The sequence below is a fragment of the Lolium rigidum genome, chromosome 4 (assembly GCF_022539505.1).
Source record: "Lolium rigidum isolate FL_2022 chromosome 4, APGP_CSIRO_Lrig_0.1, whole genome shotgun sequence".
Classification (NCBI taxonomy): Eukaryota; Viridiplantae; Streptophyta; class Magnoliopsida; order Poales; family Poaceae; genus Lolium; species Lolium rigidum.
The window spans coordinates 225,631,380-225,646,774 of NC_061511.1; positions in this window are offsets into that span (position 1 = coordinate 225,631,380).

Here is a 15,395-nt window from a genome sequence, read left to right on the forward strand (position 1 = left end):
TGTGGAGTTAATACAATTTCCAATTCAAGAACTGTCAAAGTGGGAGTTATTGATTGTCCTATATATGATCTTAAAGAAGGATATCAAACTATTGTGATTGGATCCGTATCAATACAATATAAGGTAACATGATTGATTTGAGGTTTATTTCTTCTTATGACATGTAAAATTATTTGGTGGCAAGACTTGATCAACCTTGTTAACAAGTATATTTTATATGCATAGAAGAGCGAAACAACATTTCTTTCTTCCTCCACTTGCTTTACTTGCTGTAGCACTACTTACTTTGCAAGATGCTTTAGTCGTTTAGAGGTTTGAAAATCTTTTTCTGCCCTGTAATAATAATTTTGACACCCAGAAATGTGCATTTTTCAAAGTTTTCAAAAATTCACAAAAATTATACCGTTGGTCTTATTTTTCGAAGAGGCACCTGGGAGCACCTGGGGATGACCAGTGAGGCAGCCCAGGGTGGCACCCCATAGGCCGGCGCGGCCAGCAAGGGGGGCGCGCCACCCTGTTGTGTGGGGCCCTCCTTGCCCCACCACTTCATCTCTTTCTCCCATCTCATTCTCTCTCCCGAAAAAACTCGCACCAGCTTTCTCTCACTCGCGTTTCTGCTCAAGAGCTTAAGATTTCTCGATCTCTTTGCTCAGCCCAGATTTCTGTCTGAAATTTGGTACATTTGCTCTCCGGTATGTGACTCCTCCGATTATCCAAGTAGAATTTTGTTTGGTTGAGTATATCTTGAATATTTTGCTGCTGTAGGTAACATGTTTAGTGAGCTTGCATGCTTGTTCTAAGTTGTAAGAATTAGTTTTGATGCATGTTTAGTACTCTAGCAAGTTCCTATAGTAGTTTCCCTCAATTATATGACACCAAATCAAATTTTATATTGTTTGTTGAAAAATTTCAGAAAAGGAAGATGGATAACTATAACTTTGGAGAAGTGTTTGGAAGAGAGACGACAAGCACAGGGAGGCCCTCAAGGTCATCCACTCGGATTAGACGATCCTATAATGAGGATGCCATCGCACCGAGCTTTGAAGCCGAAGAGGACAATGGAGTCCCTAACGCTTCATCTTTTTCATGTTATAACTTTTTGAGTAATGCAGGGTTGCTGGATGATTTCTTGGTCCTCGTTGGTAATGTGGGTTTAACCGCCTACATGGAGGACGAGAGGGATCAATACTACATGCTTACTAAAATCTTTGTTGAGAGCTTTCAGTTCAACAACAAGCACTATCAACCATCAGTTGCATTCAGGATCTATGGTAATCCTATCACTATGAAGTTGAAGGATTTTTGTACTGCATTGGATATTTCCCCTGTAGGTACAACAAAGAAGATCGAGAGCAATCCCAAGGATTTGCTGGAGCTCTATCGAGGAGTCACCAATGATGATTGCCGCACCATTCAGCGTGGCAAGATAAGAAACATTCAACTCCCTGCCATTAAATATTTCGCTTATTATCTTGCTACTAGCATTCTGGGTAGGGAGAACACACTACAAGAAAAGTTGCCATGGCCGACGAAGTTGAAGTCGCGCCGTGGTTGCTGGTGCACCATAGCCGACGATTTTTGGTCCCTCCGTGGTTCATGTCAAAACTTTTTTTTTCTCGTTTTTGAGGCCACCTAGCCCGACGAAAGCGGCCAAAACGTCGCGTATGGTGGCCCGGGACGTGGTGCATCGCGAATTCTCGGGTTCGCCGACCGAGTCAACGCAAATCCACACCGCCCAGGGATGTAGGGCCCATATGGCAGCCTCTCTAGCATTGTTTTTTTCTCGATCGCGCCATCTCGTTCAACGCTCTCCGATCGAGCCGTTTATGATGCAGGATCATGGGTCCCGCATGTCATCCTCTATGAACCAAAATTCTTTCTTTTCTTGGATTTTTTTGACCCCCTGATTTCTGGCTACTTCCTTTTTTCTTTTGATCCTTTGCCGCCTTGGAAACGTTGAGACCGCTGCAGCTAAATGGGACCCGCATGTCATCCTCTATGAGCAATCAACTTTCTTTTCTTGGAGTTATTTTTGGCACCTCATATTTGGTCACTTGCCTTTTTTTTTGATCCCCTGCCGCCTCTCAAACGGTGATACCGCTGTTGCTAAATGGGACCCGCATGTCATCCTCTATGTACTATAAAACTTTCTTTTCTTGGATTTTTTTGGCACCTCATATTTGGTCACTTGCCTTTTTCTTTCGATCCCCTACCGCCTCTCAAACGGTGATACCGCTGCTGCTAAATGGGACCCGCATGTCATCCTCTATGTACTATATAACTTTCTTTTCTTGGATTATTTTTGGCACCTCATATTTGGTCACTTGCCTTTTTCTTTCGATCCCCTGCCGCCTCTCAAACGGTGATACCGCTGATGCTAAATGGGACCCGCATGTCATCCTCTATGTACTATAAAACTTTCTTTTCTTGGATTATTTTTGGCTCCTGATATTTCGTTACTTGCATTTTTCTTTCGATCCCCTGCCGCCTCTCAAACGGTGATACCGCTCGCTGCTAAATGGGACCCGCATGTCATCCTCTATGTAAAACTTTCTTTTCTTGGATTATTTTTGGCTCCTGATATTTGGTCACTTGCCTTTTTTTCTTTCGATCTCATGCCACGTTTGAAACGTTGAGGAACCTGCTGCTAAATGGGACCCGCATGTCATCCTCTATGTACTATAAAACTTTCCTTTCTTGGATTATTTTTGGCACCTCATATTTGGTACTTGACTTTTTCTTTCGATCCCCTGCTGCCTCTCAAACGGTGATACCGCTGCTGCTAAATGGGACCCGCATGTCATCCTCTATGTACTATAAAACTTTCTTTTCTTGAATTATTTTTGGCACCTCATATTTGGTCACATGACTTTTTCTTTCGATCCCCTGCTGCCTCTCAAACGGTGATACCGCTGCTGCTAAATGGGACCCGCATATCATCCTCTATGTACTATAAAACTTTTTTTCTTGGATTATTTTTGGCTCCTGATATTTGGTCACTTGCGTTTTTTTCTTTCGATCTCATGCCACGTTTGAAACTTTGAGGAACCTGGTGGCTCATGGGACCCGCATGTCATCCTCTATGTGCTATAAAAGTTTATTTTCTATGGTTTTTTTCACTCTCTGATTTTTGTCTATTTCCTTTTTCTTTTGATGCACTGCCGCCTTGGAAACGTTGAGTAAGCTGCTTACACATGGGACCCGCATGTCATCCTCTATGTACAATCAAGTTTCTTTTCTTGAATTATTTTTGGCTCCTGATATTTCGTCACTTGCCTTTTTCTTTCGATCTCATGCCACGTTTGAAACGTTGAGGAACATGCTGGCTCATGGGACCCGCATGTCATCCTCTATGTGCTATAAAAGTTTGTTTTCTTGGATTTTTTTTCACCATCTGATTTTTGGCTATTTTCCTTTTACTTTTGAGCCTCTGGCCCCTTTGAAACGTTGAGTAAGCTCCTGGCACATGGGACCCGCATGTCAACCTCTATGTCCATCAACTTTCTTTTCTTGGATTTTTTTGACCCCCTAATTTCTAGATACTTTCTTTTTCTTTTGATCTCAAGCCGCATTTCAAACATTGAGACCGCTGCTGCAAAATGGGACCCGCATGTCATCCTCTATGTACAATAAATCTTGGATTATTTTTGGCACCTCATATTTGGTCACTTGCGTTTTTTTCTTTCGATCTCATGCCGCCTTTGAAACGTTGAGTAAGCTGCTCGGCTCATGGGTCCCCCATGTCATCCTCTACGAACAATAAAAGTTTCCTTTCTTGGAGTTATTTTTGACCCCTAATTTCTGGCTATTTGCCTTTTTCTTTTGATCCCCTGCCCCGTTTGAAACGATGAGGACGATGTTGGCAGGTCGGTCCCACATGTCATCCTCTATGAACAATAAAAGTTTCCTTTGGTGGATTTATTTTTGACCCCTAATTAATTTCTGGCTATTTCCTTTTTTTCTTTTGATCCCCTGCCGCGTTGGAAACGTTAGGATGCTGCTGCCTCATGGGTCCCGCATGTCATCCTCTCAGAATGATAAATGTTTTTTTTTCTTGGATTTTTTTACCAACTGATTTTTAGTTTTTTATTTTATTTTTGATCCCCTGCCGCCTTTGAAACATTGACGATGCTGCTGACTCATGGGTCCCCGATGTCAGCCTCCCCGTACAAGAAACATGTGATATCTTGATTATTTTGCAGACAATAAACAGTGTATTTCGCTCTGAGCTATTGCATACGGATAAATTAAATCTTCATTTTTACATAAACAAACTTATATGTTGAGTGTCCTTATTTTTGTTTTTGCGAAGCATAGGACTTTCCTGTTTTTTTTTGAGAAAAAACCGAACTTTCCTGTTTTGGAATGGGCTGAAATTGTACGAGTCAAAAGGCCCAGCAGGATAGTTCGAAGGCCCAGATGTCCAGATGCAGCCCAATTGAAATCTTTCTTTTCTTGGATTTTTTTCACCCCCTGATTTCTGGCTACTTCATTTTTCTTTTGGTCCTGTGCAAAATGGGTCCCACATGTCATCCTCTATGTACAATAAATTTCTTTTCTTGGATTATTTTCGGGTCCTGATATTTGGTCACCTGCCTTTTTCTTTCGATCTCATGCCGCCTTTGAAACGTTGAGGAAGCTGCTGGCGCTTGGGTCCCGCATGTCATCCTCTATGAACAATAAAAGTTTCCTTTCTTGGAGTTATTTTTGACCCCTAATTTCTGGCTAATTCCTTTTTCTTTTGATCCCCTGCCGCCTTTGAAACGTTGAAAACTTTCTTTTCTTTGATTATTTTTGGCACCTCATATTTGGTCACTTGCCTTTTTCTTTCGATCCCCTGCCGCCTCTCAAACGGTGATACAGCTGCTGCAAAATGGGACCCGCATGTCATCCTCTATGTACTATAAAACTTTCTTTTCTTGGATTTTTTTGGCTCCTGATATTTGGTCACTTGCCTTTTTTCTTTCGACCTCCTGCCGCATCTCAAACGGTGATACCGCTGCTGCTAAATGGGCCCGCATGTCATCCTCTATGTACAATAAAGTTTCTTTTCTTGGATTATTTTTGGCTCCTGATATTTGGTCACTTGCCTTTTTCTTTCGATCCCATGCCGCCTTTGAAACGTTGAGGAAGCTGCTGGCTCATGGGTCCCGCATGTCATCCTCTATGAACAATAAAAGTTTCCATTGATGGAGTTATTTTTTACCCCTAATTTCTGGCTACTTCCTTTTTCTTTTGATCCCCTGCCGCCTTTGAACGTTGAAGAATCTGCTGGCTAATGGGTCCCACATGTCAGCCTCTATGGACGATAAACCTTTCTTTTCTTGGAGTTATTTTGACCCCTAATTTCCGGAAAGTATCATGTGCACATGAGCACCAGTGCTCCTTGGACTTTTGGATTTTTAAATTTTTTCAAAACCTCGCTCTTTTATGTTTTCATAAATTATGGCATTAAATATGTAGATAGATTTAGACACGAGGAGTGTAGTCAAAAAAGTCCCATTAAAAAATACTTTGTATTTTAGAAAATACAAAAAAGATAAATTTCTGACTATAAATAGTAGTACAATAGTATGTATATTTTGTCACTTTACTGTCAGAAATTTGTCTTTTTTACATCTCCCAAAATATAACGTATTTTTTGACGAGACTTTTTTGATTCCAATCCTCATATACACATCTATCTACATATTTAATGTCATAATTATTGAAAGCAGAGAAATATGAGAATCTGAAATTTTCAAAAATCCAAAAGTGAAGGGAGCACTGACTCCCATGTGCACAAAATCCTTATCCCCTAATTTCTGGCTATTTTGCCTTTTTTTGGATCCCGTGCTGCCTTGGAAACGTTGAGGATGCTGCTGCCACATGGGTCCCGCATGTCATCCTCTCAGAACGATAAATGTTTCTTTTCTTCGATTTTTTTACCAACTGATTTTTGATTTATTTTTTCTTTCGATCCCCTGCCGCCTTTAAAACTTTGACGACGCTGCTGGCTCATGGGTCCCGATGTCAGTCTCCCCGTACAAGAAACATGTGATATCTTGATTATTTTGCAGACAATAAAAATTGTATTTCGCTCTGAGCTATTGCAAACGGATAAATTAAATCTTTATTTTTACATAAACGAACTAATATGAATCTCCTTGTTTTTGTTTTGTTTTTGCGAAGCATAGGACTTTCTTGTTTTGGAGTGGGCTGAAATTGTACGAGTCAAAAGACGTCCAGCAGGTTAGAAGGCCCATATGGCCAGGCAGCCCCAATTTATATCTTCCTTATCTTGGATTATTTTTTGATCAAAAGGCCCAGCAGGGATACATCCTTTTTCTTTTGGTCCTGTGTGCCGCCTTGGAAACGTTGAGGAAGCTGCTGCCTCATGGGACCCGCATGTCATCCTCTATGAACTATGAACTCTAAAAGTTTCTTTTTCTTGAATTTTTTTTTCACCCTCTGATTTTTGGCTATTTCCTTTTTCTTTTGTTCCCCTGCCACCTTGGGACCCGTATGTCATCCTCTATGTACAATAAAATTTCTTTTCTTGGAGTTTTATTCCCCCTAATTTCGGGCTACTTTCGTTTTCTTTTGATCTCAAGCCGCATTTGAAACGTTGAGACCGCTGCTGCAAAATGGGACCCACATGTCATCCTCTATGTAAAATAAAAGTTTCTTTTCTTGGATTATTTTTCACGCTCTGATTTTTGGCTATTTCCTTTATCTTTCGATCCCCTGCTGCTTGGAAACGTTGAGGATGCTGCTGCCTCATGGGTCCCACATGTCATCCACTATGAACAATAAAAGTTTCTTTTCTTCGATTTTTTTCACCCTCTGCTTTTTGGCTATTTCTTTTTTCTTTTGATCCCCTGCCGCCTTGGAAACGTTGAGGATGCTGCAGCGTCATGGGACCCGCATGTCATACTCTATGTACAATAAAATTTTCTTTTCTAGGTTTTTGGCTCCTGATATTTGGTCACTTGCCTTTTTCTTTCAATCTCATGCCGACTCTCAAAGGTACAATAAAAGTTTCTTTTCTTGGATTATTTTTGGCTCCTGATATTTGGTCACTTGTCTTTTTCTTTCGATCTCATGCCGTCTTTGAAACGTTCAGACCGCTACTACAACATGGGACCCTATGTCATCCTCTATGTACAATGAAAGTTTCTTTTCATGGATTATTTTTTGCTCCTGATATTTGGTCACTTTCCTTTTTCTTTCGATCTCATGCCGCCTCGGCCCTCTGAAACGTCGAGTAAGTTGTTGGATCATGGGACCCGCATGTCATCCTCTATGTACAATAAAGTTTTTTTCTTGGATTTTTTACCCCTGATTTTTGGTCACTTGCCTTTTTCTTTCGATCCTGTGCCGCCTTTGAAATTGTGGACGCTGCTGGCTCATGGGTCCCACATGCCAGCCTCTATGAACAATAATATTTCTTTTCTTGGATTTTTTTACCCCTGATTTCTGGCTATTTTCCTTTTTCTTTGGATCCCCGACCGCCTTTGAAACGATGAGGACGCTGCTGGCGCATAGCTCCCACATGTCAGCCTCTAAGAACAATAAACATTTCTTTTCTTGGATTTATTGTTGACCCCTAATTAATGGCTACTTCGCTTTTTTTTTTCGATCCCCAGCCGCCTTAGAAACGTTGAGGACGCTGCTGGCTCATGGGTCCCATATGACAGCCTCTATGAAAAGTAAAACATTTACTTTCTTGGATTTATTTTTGACACCTAATTAATGACTACTTGGTTCTTTTCTTTTGATCCAGTGACGCCTTTGAAACGTTGAGGGCCCTGTTGGCTCATGGGTCCAACATGTCAGCCTCTATGAACAATAAGAGTTTCTATTGTTGCATTTATTTTTGACCCCTAATTTCTGGCTATTTGCCTTTTTTCCATTGCCTGCCACCTTAGAAACGTTGAGGACGCTGCTGGCTGGGTCCCACATGTCGACCTCTTTGTACGATAAAAGTTTCCTTTGCTGGATTTATTTTTGACCCCTAATTTCTGGCTATTTGCCTTTTTCTTTCGAACTCCACCGCCTTTGAAACGTTGATGACGCTCGCTGCAAACTGGGTACAATATGTCAGCCTCTTTGTGCGATAAACCTTTCCTTTCTTGGATTTTTTGGACACCCGATTTCGAGCTACTTGCCTTTTTCTTTCGATCTCCTGCCCCCTTTGAGAAACGTCGAGAACGATGCTGGTTCGTGGGTCCCACATGTCATCCTCTCCGAATGATAAATGTTGAGGCCGCGGCTGCAAGATACGTCCCACATGTCAGCCTGACTGTTGAATAAACGTTTCCTTTCTCGAATTTATATTTGACCCCTGATTTCTGGCTACTTTGCCATTTCTTTCGATCCCCTGCATGTCTGCTACTCCACCGAAAAACAGACCGGCATGTATTCATCACAATACTGGTAGCTAATTTAGGAAAAATGTGTTCATCACGGGATTCAAACAAAGATCTTCATCTCTGCTAAATTTTGATTTCACCAAAAACCGAACAGCGTGTGTTCATGACTTTAACTTCACAAACACTATGGTTTCTCTATAAAATAAGGTCACCATCCGTTCCTTTATTGAAGGCATTTGCGAAAAGTGTCTTTGGCTAATGGGCACCAGTGCTCCTGCTGTTTAAAAAAAAACAAATATCATACATATTTGTTTCAAAAAAATCTGAAAATAAATGTAGACATAATAAATAAAGTAACCTACAAGCGTGTAAATTTTTAATATGACATTCTTTATATTGTAGACTACACAAAAAAGACAAAATCTGTTGAAATTTGGAGATTTGAAATATGCATACCCAGATCCACACATTTGTTACTTTTGTGTAGCCCAGAATTTTTTGTATTTGAAACTGAAATTTTTTGCATTAGCTACTCCATGATTTTTTTTCTAATTTTTTGAACAAATAAATATATTTTTTATTTGTTCTAAAATAGCTGGAGCACTGGTGCCCAAGAGCACCAAATCTCTTAATAGGCATTTGCGCCTACTCACGTAGGGTTAGGTTCAGCTCGCGCTGCGCCCGGATGATGTCGGCGCCACCGGTAAGCAGGGCCTTGCGCGTGGCCTCCAGCTCCTCCTGAGCCTTTGCCGGGTCGATGTTCTGCGCGATGGGCGTGGCCAGCGTGTGCATCGCCGCTTGAAGAGGTGTTGCCGGTGGTGCTGACAACGCTCCCGCGATGCCGGCGTCACGCTCCAGCGGTGGTTTTGCCGGGCGGGTCGATGCCGCACGTTCATCTCCTTCCTCCACAGCTCCTTTGCCGGTGTTGACTGCACCAGCCATCATGACCTCCACGCTGCCGGCGGCGCGGCCAGCACACAGCCATCTTGGCGGATCCGGTGCCACCAGCACCGGCGAAAGGCGCTGGCGCATAGGAACGGTGCCGAAATAGACGCGGATGCTGCCGAACTCGATGGTGCGGCCGTTCTGCGGGAACTTGCCGCCGTTGGCGAAGCAGCCAGCGTTATCGTTGATGAAGTCCATGTTGTAGATGCGTTGCATGAGCGCGGACACCGTGCGCTCGCCGTTGATGTCGAGGATGCCCGCCCGAATATGAACTCCAGCAAGCGCCACTTCCTGCCCCACGGTGGGCGCCAACTGTCGTCGTGGGGAACAAACAGATGCCATAGGATGGCTTATCTTGGGGCCGAATGGACGCTAGAGGATTCGGGGGAGGGTTTGTGACTAGATGGGATGAACTTCCGGATGGTTTCCTCAAGAACTTGGCAGAAGCCAGAGGTTGAAGAAGAAAGACACAAGGAAGAACTCGCTCTAGATCACCATTTTCATTGATCTCCACAGGTCTACAGGTTTGAGGTTACAAGGTTCTGTCTCTAATGCCACACGCGTATGAAAGAAGCTGCCCCCTCTCCTTATATAGGGGAGAGGGTGGCTTACAGGACAAGAAACCCTAATGGGATCTTTGACCAGACAAACTACTTTACAAAGATACTTTATAAAGCTACTTTAATCATAGATGACGCCGGGGTCTTCTTTAAACAGGGAGGCTGACGACCTCCGGCTTCTTTAGCCGTCATCCTCTTCTTTGTCTTCAGGCCTTCGTTTAAAGCTACTTTGCTTAGCTCATCCTTGTCTTTTAGCTCCTGACGGAATCTTTGACCAGCTATCCGACATGTTCTTCCTTCCGGCGCTCCGGTATCTTTCCTTCCTGGTTCCGGTATACCCCTCTTGGGGATACCGGCTTAGCTTACTTAGCCAAATTCCTAACTTGGAGCTCCGGTATAAATATTAAACCGGTACCTTGATGGATAAGACCATCCGGTTTGGCATGCCTTTGGCATACCGGGTGTCATCCCCCCAACATAGCCTTGCTAGCCTAAACCTTGTATCGAGAGGGAATACTTCTCATGCATCCAAAATCCTTGAGCCAACCACTATGCCATTTGTGTCCACCATATCTACCTACTACATGGTATTTCTCCGCCATTCCAAAGTAAATTGCTTGAGTGCTACCTTTAAAATTCCATCATTCACCTTTGCAATATATAGCTCATGGGACAAAATAGCCTTAAAAACTATCGTAGTATTGAATATGTACTTATGCACTTTATCTTTTATTAAGTTGCTTGTTGTGCGATAACCATGCTTCGGGGAACGCCATCAACTATTGTTGAATATCATGTGAGTTGCTATGCATGTCCGTCTTGTCCGAAGGATCTATCATTTTAGTGGTTGGAGCATGCAAAATTGTTAGAGAAGAACATTGGGCCGCTAACTAAAGCCATGAATCATGGTTGAAGTTTCAGTTTTGGACATATATCCTCAATCTCATATGAGAATAATAATCATTGCTACATGCTTATGCATTTAAGAGGAGTCCATTATCTCGTTGTCCATGTTGTCCCGGTATGGATGTCTAAGTTGAGAATAATCAAAAGCGAGAAATCCAAAATGCGAGCATTCTCCTTAGACCTTTGTACAGGCGGCATGGAGGTACCCCTTTGTGACACTTGGTTGAAACATGGCATGCAAAGATCCGGTAGTCCAAGCTAAGTAGGACGAGGTGCGGACACTATTAGTATACTATGCATGAGCCTTGCAACTTGTAAGATATAATTTACATAACTCATATGCTTTATTACTACCGTTGACAAAATTGTTTCATGTTTTCAAAATAAAAGCTCTAGCACAAATACAGCAATCGATGCTTTCCTCTTTGAAGGACCATTCTTTTATTTTCATTGTTGAGTCAGTTTACCTATCTCCCTCCACCTAAGAAGCAAACACTTGTGTGAACTGTGCATTGATTCCTACATACTTGCATATTGAACTTGTTATATTACTTTATGTTGACAATATCCATGAGATATACATGTTATAAGTTGAAAGCAACCGCTGAAACTTAATCTTCCTTTGTGTTGCTTCAACACCTTTACTTTGATTTATTGCTTTATGAGTTAACTCTTATGCAAGACTTATTGATGCTTGTCTTGAAGTACTATTCATGAAAAGTCTTTGCTATATGATTCACTTGTTTACTCATGTCATTACCTTTGTTTTGATCGCCGCATTCATTACATATGTTTACAAATAGTATGATCAAGATTATAATGGCATGTCACTTCAGAAATTATCTTTGTTATCGTTTTACCTGCTCGGGACGAGCGAAACTAAGCTTAGGGATGCTGATACGTCTCCAACGTATCGATAATTTCTTATGTTCCATGCTACTTTATTGATGATACCTACATGTTTTATGCACATTATATGTCATATTTACGCATTTTCTGGAACTAACCTATTAACAAGATGCCGAAGAGCCGATTCTTTGTTTTACGCTGTTTTTGGTTTCAGAAATCCTAGTAAGGAAATATTCTCGGAATTGGACGAAATCTTCGCCCAGGGTCCTATTTTTGCACGGAGCTTCCAGAAGACCGAAGAGATAACGAAGTGGGGCGACGAGGCGCCGCCACCATAGGGCCGCGCGGCTAGAGGGGGGCCCGCGCCGCCCTATGGTGTGGGCCCCTCGTCAGCCCCCCTGACCTACCCTTCCGCCTACTTAAAGCCTTCGTCGCGAAACCCCCGATGCCGAGAGCCACGATACGGAAAACCTTCCGGAGACGCCGCCGCCGCGAATCCCATCTCGGGGATTCGGGAGATCGCCTCCGGCACCCTGCCGGAGAGGGGATTCATCTCCCGGAGGACTCTTCATCGCCATGATCGCCTCCGGAGTGATGAGTGAGTAGTTCACCCCTGGACCATGGGTCCATAGCAGTAGCTAGATGGTCGTCTTCTCCTTGTTGTGCTTCATTGTTGGATCTTGTGAGCTGCCTAACATGATCAAGATCATCTATCCGTAATTCTATATGTTGTGTTTGTCGGGATCCGATGGATAGAGAATACTATGTTATGGTGATTATCAATCTATTGTTTATGTGTTGTTTATGATCTTGCATGCTCTCTGTTATTAGTAGAGGCTCTGGCCAAGCTTGTACTCTTAACTCCAAGAGGGAGTATTTATGCTCGATAGTGGGTTCATGCCTTCATTGACACACGGGACGAGTGACGGAAAGTTCTAAGGTTGTGATGTCTTGTTGCCACTAGGGATAAAACATTGATTCTATGTCTAAGGATGTAGTTGTCGATTACATTACGCACCATACTTAATGCAATTGTACTGTTGCTTAGCAACTTAATACTGAATGGGGTTCGGATGATAACCTCGAAGGTGGACTTTTTAGGCATAGATGCGGTTGGATGGCGGTCTATGTACTTTGTCGTAATGCCCGGATTAAATCTCACTATATTTATCATATCATGTACATGCATTGTTATGCCCTTCTCTATTTGTCAATTGCCCGACTGTAATTTGTTCACCCAACATGCTTTTATCTTATGGGAGAGACACCTCTAGTGAACTGTGGACCCCGGTCCTATTCCTTACATAGCATACAATCTACTGCAATTGTGTTTTACTGTTTTCTTGCAAACAATCATCTTCCACTCGATACGCTTAATCCTTTGTTACAGCAAGCCGGTGAGATTGACAACCTCACTGGTTTCGTTGGGGCAAAGTACTTTGGTTTTGTTGTGCGGATTCCACGTTGGCGCCGGAATCCCTGTTGTTGCGCCGCATCACATTTCGCCACCATCAACCTTCAACGTGCTTCTTGGCTCCTACTGGTTCGATTAAACCTTGGTTTCTTTCTGAGGGAAAACTTGCTACTGTGCGCATCATACCTTCCTCTTGGGGTTCCCAACGAACGTGTGAGTTACACGCCATCACTAAGCGATTTCAACGGCCAACCGTCAGAAGCCAAGGGTGTGCTGAACGTGGACTTAACTGTCGGCCGAAATACCATCCCTACGTCCTTCTTCATCGTCGACAGCAAGAGCACTTACGCTGTCCTGCTAGGAAGGGATTGGATCCATGCTAACTGTTGCATTCCATCCACAATGCATCAGTGCATCATACAATGGGATGGAGATGAAGTGGAGGTTGTTCATGCAGACGACTCGATCGACATTTCTTTGGCTGCCATGAACATGTGGGAAACAAATAACCAAGAGCCGCTCTCTGGAATCAATCTGGACGGCTGTGAGCGCATCGAAGCTACAAAAAATGGGGTGAGGCTGGTCTTATCCACTGGCCTGATAGAGTAGCAAGATCCAAGTCTATGGACGTACGTGGCGAGGCCGATCTCTGCGATCGGCCCCAAAAAATAAGAAACAAGGATCTCGCTTCAAGCATGCCACGTCGTTATAGCAGAGAACCAAGAAGTTGTAAACCCTCGTTAAGCATTGCAATGGAAAAGGAGGCCGATCCCAGCAATCGGCCAAAAATAGTTTCAACATGCCTTCTGCCTGTGTTCATCATTGATTTAGCAGGCGATGGAAAGTTGGGGTTTACAACAGCTGATGGACTAGAAGAGATCGAAATTGGTCTTGGGGATAAGCCATGGCCAACATTTATCAGCAAATAGTCGGATCGACAACTGCAAGGGAAGCCGATTCCAGCAATCGGCTAAAATTATTCGCACCACGCGTGTTCATTGATGTACTATTTGGCATGGTGAGTTGCGAAGACAAGCTTGAATTGGCTGAAAAGCCGATATCTTTAATCACTTGAAGGATTCGGCTCGGGGGGCATACACACAGAGAAGGTACAAGGCCACGAAGTATGTACCCAGGAGAAGCCGATTCATGAGATCGATCGGCTAATAAAAAATGTATGTACCCAGGAGAAGCCGATTCATGAGATCGATCGGCTAATAAAAAATCGAAAATACAAAAATTTTAAGCACAGCCGATGCTCGGACATCGACTTTAGAATTACAGAGTTTAAGCTGCCACTTGATCAGGCCTCATTGAAGGAAAATGACCTGAAGACAGGGCTTCAACTGCAGCGTCATTAGGACGTGGGGCTGGATTTCGTCAAGGATGGTGAGCCGATCTAAGCAGCAAGGCACAAGAATTGAGCCAGGAGGAGTTAGACAGCCATTACATGTGAAGCTTCTTGGTTCAAAGAAGGGATTTGCTGGTCTTGCCGAGCCCTCGTGGTGCATCGACTCCTTGTGCGTAAGCTTCCCTATCTTGTTTTGGTGGGAGTTGAGGGCTGACCTGTTCTTGAAAGCCGATGGTGACACATCTGGCTAGTTTTATGTTGTGGCGTCCCCAGAGGTGCCCAGGCTGGAGCTTCGTCGGCTGGATTGCATGTTCTCGCTGATATTATCTTCAGTATCCCTTTTCGAGCCGGCACAGGGTTGTTGCCCTTCAAAGTTTTCTTGGCGGCCACCTTTTTCACTACTATTCTCGCCTTAACTAAGGCTCGGCGGGCAGCTGGCCCTGAAAATTCTTTGCTTTCGGGAGCCGATTGTGTTGAAATTGGCTGTCTCTGCATCACAACCGTATTGAAAGGTGGTGAGTTCTTGCAGAAGGAAACCACCAGAATTGATGGTAGGAGTTTGAAGAGAGAGCCATCACCATTGATAGGCTCTGGGCCAGTTTGTTAAGGAAACAGAGCATCACAAGGAAAGTTGGGAGCAAATGGTACCTGTTATGCAGATGTATCAGCTTCAACGTCAAGTTGTTTCAGCTACGGACCTAGAAGCTTTCCTAGAGGCGTTAATTCAGGAGTTTTGCCGTCAGGTCGAACATCATGATCGGATGATTTGGAGTCCAAAATCTAAGGGTCCCTAGGCTGTGGGCTGGACCTGTTCGATTGGAAATTTGGGATCTGAATTTGAGCAAGGATTGCAAGTTACCATCTGAGGGGATAACTGGACTGACCTGTCTTGCAATTTATTGTGAAAAACTGATGCATTGCCATCGTCTCATTGAGCATCGACCAAGGTGACAATCGGCAAAGTCAAGATAAGGAAGAATCGGCTAAATCAATATGGAAGAAATCGACAAAGTCAA